This window comes from Vulpes lagopus, chromosome 5 (assembly GCF_018345385.1).
Source record: "Vulpes lagopus strain Blue_001 chromosome 5, ASM1834538v1, whole genome shotgun sequence".
Taxonomy (NCBI): domain Eukaryota; kingdom Metazoa; phylum Chordata; class Mammalia; order Carnivora; family Canidae; genus Vulpes; species Vulpes lagopus.
The window spans coordinates 44,241,655-44,253,656 of NC_054828.1; the positions used below are offsets into that span (position 1 = coordinate 44,241,655).

The following is a 12,002-nucleotide window of genomic DNA, read 5'->3' on the forward strand; positions in this document are numbered from 1 at the left end:
TTCTCTAATGAAATAAATTCAAAAGAGGCAGAGAGGGCAGCCCCGGTGGCACAGCGGTTTAGCACCACCTGAAGCCCGGGGTGTGATCCTGGAGATCAGGGATCGAGTCCCATGTCAGGCTTCCTGCATGGAGCCTGCTTCTCCCTCTGCCTGTGTCTCTGCCTCTCTTTCACTCTCTCTGAATGAATAAATAAATAAATAAATAAATAAATAAATAAATAAATAAATCTTTACCAAAAAAAAAGACGCAGAGAGTATCATACAGCCGCTCCCCCTGCCTGAACAGAATTATCCTTGCTGCACCTAGCTAAACAGTTTCAAGGGCTTCCTAACAAATAATTTCATAACAGAACCAATTAAATATCTAACAATCTACCTTTTCTTACGAAGCCAGATCCTGGTACAGGATGAAGTATTCTTGGAGGTAAATCATGGGGAACCTTGATCTTGTGAGACTAAGATCCTCTGAATAGCCCAGGTCTTTGTTTTTAAATAAGACTTTGTCTATTCCCAAGTATCTTTATAAACTCAGTTCTCTTTGATCACATACTATACACTAGACACTGTGATGGGAATACAACACACACCAAAATAGATAAAGTCCCTATTCTCATGGAATTTACAGTTTAATGGAGAGGAGAGGTTTCACAAATCCTCATGTCAGTTGTATGCTGGTGAATGTTTTATTTTTTTATTTTTTAAAAAGATTTTACTTATTTATTCATGAGACACAGAGAGAGAGAGAGAGAGAAAGAGAGAGAGAGAGAGAGAGATGCAGAGACACAAGCAGAGGGAGAAGCAGGCTCCATGCAGGGAGCCTGACGTGGGACTGGATCCCGGGTCTCCAGGATCACACCCTGGGCTGCAGGCAGTGCTAAACTGCTGTGCCACTGGGGCTGCCCTGGTGAATGTTTTAAAACCACCTCTCTTGGGGAAAGGATAGGCGTGAACTCTGATTTGTAGCATCTGCCCATTTCTTTGATGGAAAAACTCTCACCATGACTGATTTCAGGCTACTAAGGTGATGTCACTGAACATGGGCTTGGGAAGAATACACAGGGTCAGCTCTCAGAAGCCAGTATGAGCACATTCCAACGTACCAGAGACCATAATAAATGGAAATGAGATATGTGTTCTAAAACAATAAAGCCCCATTCTACAAGACACAGAACAAGAGAACCAAACCCAGACTAAATGGTATGATAGGCATCTTTGAGGAAGTGATGCTTTGCGCTGAGATCTGAAGGATGAGTTAGTGTTAGCCAGGTGAAAAGTGAACAAGGAGAGATGACCTGTATAAAGCACACAGACAATGAAGCAGAGCCCACTTCTATGATGAGTGGGGCGGAAAAGGAAAGCACCAGGTGAGGAGTTAGGAGGTCTGTCTCCATTCTGGTCTATTTCCTGCCTGTTCAGTCCCTCCGTTTTCTACCAATGGCCAAAGCTGGAGAATGTTTAACCTCCCACACAATAAGTTCACTTGAAAGCACTGGGGAGGACGTGCCCCCCCACCCCTCCTTGTAGGAGCATAATCCTGGGACTAGCAGCCTCCCTTCCCCACCATTTGCATCAAGTTGACTAAGGCAAGAGAGTCTAGATTTCAAAGCCCTGGCAGCTTAATGCAGCTATTCTCAGCCAATGATACAGTTCTTTTCCCTAAAGTTTAAGATACATTTCCTTATTAAACTTTTAAAAAATGAAAAAAATGGTACAAATGGAGGGAGGGAGGGAGAAGAGAACAGAAAATGATTGCACATTGAAATAAATGTGCTACTTGAGAAAATTATAAGTGCCTAAAAACAGGAGTTTATAATGAAAGTGCCTTCTGAAGCAGAACTATAGCATCACTATTCCGATGTGAAAATACAATAAACTGTCCTATTAAATCTAAGGAGTTAGATTTAATAAGATGGGTGGTATATTAAATAAATGCCAACTGATTATTAAAGATCTTTTTATTGAGGATTTACAACTATGTCATCAAATAACTGAACAGTATTCAGGTATAATAAGACCCATATGAGAAACTTAATTTAAAGTAGTGCAAAGAACCAAAAACACTATTACAAACAGACCATGAAAACTTGGAAAATAGATAAGAGGCAAAAAACATCCTATCAAATTATTGTCAATAGTGGGGGCTGAGGCGATGAGGGAGGACAAAATATCATTTACATGTGAGTCAACTAAATAGCTATTCAAAAGCACTATAGCATGACTGAATGGCACACTGTGTAGGTAGATGCGCCCTCCCCCAGGGGCTGAATGGTCCCCCCTTTTCTTTCATGTAGAAAGAAAATTAACTTCTTAAATGCACACTTTCTGTAGTAATGAAATCCTGGGTTTCTTAGAAAATTGTTCTGTCTTCCAAAGTGAACATGAGCTTCAAGAGGAAAAGGGTCTTCGGTCTCTACCTAGGGACAGAAGACACTGCTAGGGGGTTGGGAGAGGGAGAGGAAGAGACCGGAAGGGAGGGCCCTTGAGGGAGGGAGGCCCGGGTGAGGAGGAACAGGGGTAGTGGGAGGTGGAACAGGAGGGAGGGAAAGGGACAGAGGGGGAGGTGGTGAGAAGGAGAAGGAAGGGAAGGAAGGGAAGGAGAGACACTTGTCTGAGTCAAAAACAGTTCTCTCCTGGGCTTAGGCCTCACACCCTATGGGACATCAAACAAGCTCCTCCCAAAACTTAGGCTTCCCCGTTTCCTCACAAGTCAAATAAAAGAGTTAAGCTATGAGATTTCGTTGTTCTACTCTCATGTCTAGTCCTTGGGTCTCTCTGCTAAAGTGCCAGCAAATAAGAAAAACCTTCTCATGGAATAATAAGACTCTCATAGAGCACAAGAGAGGGAGACTGAGACCCAGAGATGGAGGAGGGAGAGTGTTTCCTGAGTGGTAACAGCATCTTGATTCCTGGGGTCCATTCCCAGCCATCACGGCCCTCCCACCCCAGCCTCCCCACCAGCTGGGCAAGGAAAATATTACTGTTGTTGCTGCACAGAGGTAGCAGCTGAGTTTGGGACTTGCATGGTGGCCTACCCATGAGTGGGCTGGTTGCAGGTGAGGGCCAGATCTCCCCCAGCTCATTGCCAGCCTGGTGGATGGGTGGAGGGGGTAACTTTTATGCACATGCAGGACACTCCAAGCCAGGAAGTGCCAGACAAGTGGCTGGAGCAAGCCAGACGAGTGCACAGCTTCACACATGGGCCATCACTTGCCTTTGGCTCACAGCAGGCAAAGAAGACGCTACAGAGGATAAGCAAAAGAGGGCCAAAAAAAATCACACTACTGACAAATGACTCCATTTCTAGTAGAGATTCAGACACCTCGTCCTTAGTCACAAGTGACATCTAATTTGGCCCTAAAAAACTAGCCTTTATGTCTCTGGTACTTGAGGCTTTAGGTTAAGACATGTGGATGTCCCTAATAAATCTGATCTCCTTTAGGCCCTGTCAGCGACCCCTGGGCTGCCACCCAGGAGCACCGTGGCTACTTCCTTTCCCTCTCAAAAGGTTTCAGTGAGAATAAAGAAATTATCTTTAAAATACACGTAGCAATTCCTCAGCATAGGAAGGAAAGAAGTCACTGAAGTTATGAACGGGAGAAACCACCAAAAGAAAATTGAGGAGACGGGGGAACTGTGTATTCCTATCTCTCTCCATCTCCCCGGTATCTCACCGGTCGGGATCACGGGGGTTCTGCACTGTAGAGGGACATCCGTCAACACTAATCAATACATGTGGTGTTAGTCATGGATGATAAATTTGAAAGGGATTATAACTGTAAACAGTGATCAATAGAGACTTGCTGGAGGAGACAGAGAGGAAAAAACAACCTTAAAATGTTACACGGTTAATAAAGTAAGGGGGGGAGGGTCGGTCTTAAACAAAACTCCAAGAACATTCTAGTTCTTTCTCTTACGGGAGGTGGGATGGAAGGAGGAGTGGATAAAGAATCCTCCCCCAGAGTTTTTCACAAAGCAATTGCCACTAAAAGAGTGCATTATTAATTTACAGCATATTTGCTGATCCTTCTGGTTGGAAGGCACATTCTCCATTAGCATTTGGTTGAAGATTTGTTCCTGGATCCGAGCTGGCATCACTCAAAGCCCCCAGAGTATAGCTTGCCCTTTCCCTACATCGCCCTCCGCCCCCTTTCCTCCGCCTGTCTCTTCTCTTCTCCCCTCCTCTGATTTCACCCCCGGCACATGACTGAGCAGTGCATTCACAAGCATGACATCCCTCTCTGCAAACAAATATATCCTGAATCCAAGCAAAAAGGAAAAAAAATGCAGGAAGCCTCCACTGCTCACCCATAGATGAATGGAACTATCTGTCTTGTCATCGGGGGTCGGAGCGAGAGGTTACTCCGAGTCTATACCTTAGCTTCTCTGCTGACGTTTGCAAGCAACTTCCTTAAAAATAAAACAAAATAAAGAGTGAAAAAAAGAATCCTGCCACATCAAGCACTTAGCCGGTCCCTCTAGAACCCTCCCAGACTGTGTCTTCTCACCACCTTTGGAGTCACAGCTCCAGGCCTGACATATAAATTTTTTTTCCACTGACCTTTTAGTGTCCTTTCTGCCAGAGTGTGTAAACCATAAGCTGATATATGAAGGCAATTTTTAGTGGTGCCACTTGTATCTGAGTGATTGCACACACTTTACGTTTCTGGCCTGCCACCCCTTCCACCTTTCGAAGATCTCTCTATTTTCTTTTAAGGGAACTGCAACAAAGGTGAAAGCAAGTTTAACTGCTTCAAGACTTTGATGGCCAGAGGCACCTGTTTGGGGGATTCGTAACTGACCAGGGCCCATCTTCAAAGCTAGAATTTTTCTTTGCTGCTCTAGGGATCAGCAGGACAGGAACAATGGGGAAGAGAGGTTAAAGTGACAGCTCTCCCTGCCAGCCCCCCAATCACAACCAAAGCGGACAGAGATCAAAGCTTAAAGCCTTGTTGAAGACTCAGAGGACACACTATGATTGTCTCCATAAATTCTAAGAGCCCGGCCCCTGGGGGTGATGGAGTGAGTGTGTATAAAGCCAGAGAAGATATCTAACTAGCAGAATCACCACCCTGCCATTGTCTGGTCACCCCTTCAAAAGCCTAGGCTGCTGTTTTTCCTCAGCAAGCCACAGGGTCAGTCCTGCCGGGCTCTGTGACATGCCCTGGCCTTGGAAGGGAGACTATAAGAAACACAAGAAGAGCCGCATTTACTCTTCTTATCCCAAGCTGGAAGGGAAGCTATCTAAAAAGTACAGCATCCACCACCATAATCACCACGATAGTACTTCTTGTCCTTGCGGTAGCTCACAAGGGATCAGGAGGCATCAGAGTCTGAAGTAAGAGGGTCCTGTCAGCCGGGATGCAGTACGTGCTGAGGGAGGAAGTATAAAAAATGAGTTGGACGGAGTCCAATGAAGCAAATCTGGTCTACTAATTTAATATCCTTCATGTAGGAGCAGCATGGATGAGTAAAATCTGCAATGGGGATGTGGCTCCTAGAAGACCAACTTCAAGACCACTCCGGTAGACCATGCCACATCGCCCTTCCACTGCCAAACTTAGAGCATCAAAATGCAATTTCATTAAGGGTCCCAATGGGTCCCTTTCACTGGAGCATGGCTCAAGAAGACTTGATGAGAATGCCCTGCCCATCTCAAGTAAGATCAATGGTCACCTCAACTACTAAGGCCCAATTATCTCAAGAGATCATGAGTATCTAGGTAGCCAATGAAGAGGACTTTCACCGAAAGACCTGAGAATGATGTTGAAAAACCTTCACTGAGCTCCTCACCTTAAGGCCATGTCCTTGCCAGAATGTCTTTATCATCTGTGGGAAGATCACAGTAATTTACTACTAATAACATTCTAAGATTTTAAAACATTTTTAGCACATTTAAGCAACTTCTAGTCTACTTTTCTCACTCGATGTATTTGAATTTGAGTGAGAAAAGAAAGCAAAGAAATACCTAGTGTCTGAGAATTGCCAAATCTGAAAAACATCTCATCTGGGTCACCGTTCACAGGAGAAAAAGGCTACTGATACACTTTGAGGCACTGTGACAATCATAAATTGTTATAAGGCTGTGCCTCCTCCACAAAGCTCTTGGGGAGGTGCTCAAAATTTGGACATGTGTTTGGGACTGTTTCAAGTATGTGAAAATCGTCCATCACATGTGTGCCAGCTGAGAAAAGGATGAGAAGTTAGGGATTGACTATTGGCCAGAGGAGCAGAAGATAAGGGGAATGCAGGAGAATTCAAGCAAACGGTCAATAGCATATGTCCCATGCCAGACCTTATGGAGGGGAGAGCAGCTCCAATGACAGACCCATCCAGCTTCCCTTAAGAGGACCCTGGCCTGGGCAGCCAAAGCAGGAAAAGTGACCAAGTTCTACCATAGGGCGACCTGGTGGGGATCACTGAGGTGGAAGGACTAAAACATTCCACAGAAAAGGAGTGTTGGGGGCACCACCTGGGTAACCTAGAGGTTGAGCATCTGCCTTGGGCTCAGATCATGATCCTGAGGTCCTGGGATAAAGTCCCACATCAGGCTCCCTGCGGGGAGGGGACTCTCCCTCTGCCTATGTTTCTGCCTCTCTTTGTGTCTCTCATGAATGAATAACTAAATAAAATCTTAAAAAAAAAAAAAAAAAAGGAGAGTCAGGACCATGGCCTCCCTCTGCTTCCAGGCCCAAACCCCATCTTAACTGAGGATTCTGGCTCCAGGGGCTGTTGGGAGTATGGCCATATTTGCCAAGCACCAAGAACTCCAGGATAGTGGAGTACCACTGAGGATTCCACCTTAAGCGGCCTCTTAAAAAGTGTGACAAGGGTTTGAAAGGCACTGCAGTGGAGCCTCCCAAGAATAAATGGTGGCAGCCCCAGGTGTGGACTTAGGGTATAATTTCAGTGTGAATATTCCAGACTATTCTTGCCTCAGGCCTGACCTAGGAATGCCACCAGTGGGCAACTTTGGAGTTGGCCAAGCAAAGTTCCAGGGAATATGAATCCTTGTGTGACAAATGCAGAGCTGGGGCAACTAAAAACCAGTGCTATAGAAAAGGGGGACTAATGTTCACCTCAATCATGACAGTTGATGGACCTGCAACCCTAGGAGGAACCACTCCAACAAAGAATATGCATTAAGCATCTTGGCCAGTCACTGAGACAAAAAGCTTATATATATATTATCTCAGTTAAACTTACAAGACTGCAGTATTTTAACTCCATTTTACAGATGAGTAAACTGAAGCTCAGAGAGCCTAAGTCACTTATCTAGTGTCAGAGCTATCAATTGCCATAGCCATTGTTCTTTTCTACACCATATGCCACTTCTCAGTGATCTGCCTTATTTAGCCTTTCTCAGATGGAATGGACGGGACTCAGAGACTGGAAAGGGAAAACGATGTTCTGTACTACTGAATTCTGGACCCAAACAACTTTTGGACTGTTACAAATGCTATGTGTTTGCAGAGTGGCCAATGATCAAGACTGAGGAAGGTCAAGAAACTAAAAGACATTTTTAGAAGATGGAATAACAGGCAAAACTCTGCCAAAATTATTTGGGGGACAATAACCTATGACTTCTTTATGTCATTCTCATGCTCCCATCTTCATCAAAGTGATGGCTTTGTACTCTCATTCTTGATTGTGTAATGAATCTGAAAGTTCTTCCTGGCCCAACTCCTCATTTGACAGAGGAGAGAGGAAGAATGAAGATACTGCTAACGAAAGGGCTATCCTCAAAAAAGCCCAGAAAAAAAGACTGTATTCCCAGTGGCATAAGGGAAGGTACCCCATCCCACTACTTTAGGTGGTGGTGTCAAGGATCCCAGGGATTTGCTCTGGGCACTCTTCACAACTTGAGTGACAAGAGGATTATGTCAAATGGGTTAAAAAGCCCCTTTGTCCCAGAAGCAAACCTTGCCCTAAGGACCTACTCAATGCTACTCAAAAAGGACCATTCATCAAAGACTTCCTATTCTAAAAGTCAGTTCATTCATTCATTCATTCTCCTGTTCATTCAGGAAACATTCATTGAGCCCCTACTCTATGAAAGGCACCATGGCCCATCTATGAAAAATTCACAGCTAATATCATCCTCAATGAGGAATAACAGAGCTTTTCCTCGACAGTCAGGAACAAGACAGGGATGTCCATTCTCACCACTTTTATTCCACATAGTACTAGAAGTCCTAGCCACAGCAATTAGACAACAAAAAGAAATAAAAGGCATCCAAATCAGTAAGGAAGAAGTCAAAATTTCACTATTTGTAGATGACATGATACTACATTGAGAGAACCTGAAAGACTCCACCAAAAAACTGCTAGAACTGATAAACAAATTCAGTAAAGTCAAAGGCTACAAAAATCAATGTACAAAAATCTGCTGCATTTCTATACAACAATGATGAAGCAGCAGAAAGATAAATTAAGGAGTCAATCCCATTACAATTCACCCAAAACAATGAGATACCTAGGAATAAGCCTAACCAAAGAAGTGAAAGACCTGTATTCTGAAAACTATAAGACATTGATGAAAGAAACTGAAGATGACACCAAGAAATGGAAAGACATACCATGCTCATGGATTGGAAGAATGAACATTGTTAAAATGTCTATACTACCCAAAGCAATCTACATATTTATTGCAATCCCTATCCAAATAACAACAGCATTTCTCACAGAGATAGAACAAACAATTCTAAAACTTGTTTGGAACCACAAAAGACCCCGAGTAGCCAAAGCAATCCTGAAAAAGAAAAGCAAAGCTGGAGGCATCATAATTCCAGATTTCAAGTTATATTACAAAGCTGTCATGACCAAAACAGTTTGATCAACAAAAACAGACAGATCAACAGATCAGAATAGAAAACCCAGAATGAACCCACCATTAAATGGTCAATTAATCTTCAACAAAGCGGGAAAGAATATCCAATGGGAAAACAAGAGTCTCTTCACCAGATGGTGTTGGGAAAACTAGACAGCAACATGCAGAAGAATGAAACTGGAACATTCTCTTACACCATACACAAAAATAAATTCAAAACTGATTAAAGACCTAAATGTAAGACCTGAAACCATAAAAATCCTACAGAATAATACAGGTAGTAACTTCTTTGACACTGGCTTAGCAACTTCTTTCTAGATGGGTCCCCTGAGGCAAGGGAAACAAAGGCAAGGGAAATAAAAGCAAAACCAAACTTTTGGGACTACATCAAAATAAAAAGCTTCTGCACAGTGAAGGAAACAATAAAAAAAAAAAACTGAAAGGCAGCCTATGGAATGAGGAAAGATATTTGCAAATGATCTATCTAATAAAGGGTTAGTGTCCAAAATATATAAAGGATTTATAAAACTCATCATCCAAAAAACAAATAATCCAATTAAAAACTGGGCAGAAGACATGAATAGACATTTTTCCAAAGAAGACATACAGATGGCCAACAGACAAAATAAGATGCTCAACATCACTCATCATGGAAATGCAAAAAAAAAACCACACACACACACACACACAATGAAATATCATCTCACACCTGTCAGAATGGCTAAAATCAACAAGATAAGAAACAGGTGTGGTGAGGATGTAGAGAAAGGGGAACTCTCCTGCACCGTTGTTGGGAATGCAACTGGTGCAGCCACTATGGAAAACAGTATGGAGGTTCTTCAAAAAGTTAAAAATATAACTACCCTAGGATCCAGCAAACACACTACTAGGCATTTTTCCAAAGAACACAAAAATACTAATTCAAATGGATACAAGCATCCAAATGTTTATAGTAGCATTATCTACAATAGCCATATTACAGAAAGTAATATGGCTATTATCAAGTTTCCATCAACTGATAAAGGGATAAAGAAGAGGTGGTACACACACACACACACACACACACACACACACACACACACAAATGGAATATTACTCAGCCAAAAAAAAAAGAATGAAGTTTTGCCATCTGCAATGACATGGATAGATCTAGAGAGTATTATCCTAAGTGAAGTAAGTCAGTCAAAGAAAGACAAATACCATGTGATTTTACTCATATGCATAGTTTAAGAAACAAAACAAACAAAGCAAAGAGAGAAGGGGGCAAACCAAGAAACAGACTCTTAATGCTAGAGAACAAACTGATGGTCACCAGAGAGGAGATGGGTGGGCAGATGGGTAAAATAAGTGATGGAGATTAAGGAGCGCACTTGTCTATGATGAGCACTGGGCGATGCATGGAAGTGTTGAATCACTATATTGTACCCCTGAAACTACTATTACACTGTATGATAACTAACTAGAACTTAAATAGCAACTTTTTAAAAATTCAAAAAATTAAAAAATAAAACAAACACGGCCCCTATCCCATGGAGTTGACGGTTCCACAGGGAATTTAGACACTGAGCAAAGAACCACACAAGGCAACATGAAACTGCTACTGTGGGAGTGCTACAGGAGGAGCAGAGGACACAATGAAAGCTCACAATAAGGGGATATGACTGAGTCCCCGGATAGGGGGTACTCCCTGATGAGTGGATTGAGGGTTAAGGTTGAGGAGGAAACAGACATCTGGGTGAATGGAGGTAGGGAGAGAGTTCCAAGTAGAGAAAATAGCCTATGCAAAGTCCTTGGAGTTGGGGGACAAGTGGGGGGAGAGCGCATTGCAAAGATGCTGGTGTAGCTGGGAGGCAGAGAAAGGAGGAAGAAAAAAAGTGAGACAGAGCTGGAGACACAGGCCAGACATTAAGCATGTTAAAGATCAAAGTCTTCACACTAAAACCAATGGGGAGCCATTGGAGAGTTTTCAGCTGATGGAGGAAGTGATGTAATGGGATTGAAGCTCAAAAACATCATGATGGTTGTGTGAAGAATGAATTTAAATGAGACTAGAATGAAAGAGGAGAGCCTAAAGGAGGCCTTTGTCAGATCTTGCAAGATTATGGTGGTTTGGACCAGGGTATTCAGATAAAGACGGAGCCAAGTAAACTGACTCAGGTTATTTGGGAGGTAATTCAGCAAATCTAGGTAATGCACCGATTAAAGGAGATTAGGGAGGTGAAGGTGACAAGGATAACTTGTAGTTTTATGGTCAATGTGGCAAATAATTTCTCCTAGAAAGCAGAAATACAAAATCATCTGTCAGAAATACGTGAATTATTTCAGAGAAAAAGCAGCACTGTTGCTGGAGGGGCCAGGGCAAGATACAGGGATGTCCTAAAGACCTATCAAGCCACATCTTCTCAAGGATGGCCAGAAGATCCATAGATCCATACACAGCCTATTCTTCTCCCTCTCCTCCTCACTCTCCCTCTCCATCATTGTTTTCCATCAGGATGCTCGGCACAAAGTAGATACTCCATCTTAATAGGAAAAAAGAAATCAGAAGACCAGCTCCACCAGGAATTATAAGTTTGCCCTTCAGCACATCTCACAACCTCTCTGCTCTTCAACTTTAGGTCACTGAACTGGATTCAGGGTGTCAAGTGCTTCTCAGAAACCTAAATTTCTGGTGCATCTACATGGCCACTTGGGGTGTGCATTCGAACATATACCTCCCTCCACTTCATTCCATCCCAGACTACCAAATCTGTATTATTCTTTTTGGTATATTTGCCTGTTGGACTGCTGTAAGGGCAGTAGCTTTCCTTCAGAGAGGAAAAAAAAAAGTGTTCTCCAGCAAAAGAAGGTTTGAAAACCACTGAAATACCCATCTCCAAGATAGGCATCAGATTTCTGAATAGAATAGAAATTCTGTTTTCTGTGTGTTAAATGGAAAGGACAATAAACTTCTGGAAGGATAATCTCCTAGACACTGACTCTACTACAGGGGATTCAAAAACCATCTCCAAGTTGGAAGCAGCTGCTATAGCACCATTTCCTTTGGGGAAAGACTCCCTACGGTCTCTGCCTTCCATGACCTTTCGGCTATCACCAAACCTCAACCTTCTGGTCTACACCTTCATCAGGGCCTATGGCAAGGCAAAGGAAATAATTGAGATGGACTAGAGTCTTC

The 12,002-nt window shown here is 42.9% G+C and overlaps 1 long non-coding RNA gene across 1 annotated transcript in view; it reads right to left on the reverse strand.

Moving 5' to 3' along the window:
• The window catches only part of LOC121490446, a 203,304-nt gene that overhangs the window by 181,564 nt on the left and 9,738 nt on the right, over positions 1–12,002 (reverse strand). The window contains exons 4-5 of the long non-coding RNA XR_005987675.1: positions 5,274–5,370; positions 4,306–4,407 (exon numbers count right to left, since the gene is read on the reverse strand). This is a non-coding gene — a long non-coding RNA (uncharacterized LOC121490446). The remainder of the gene's footprint in view (positions 1–4,305; positions 4,408–5,273; positions 5,371–12,002) is intronic.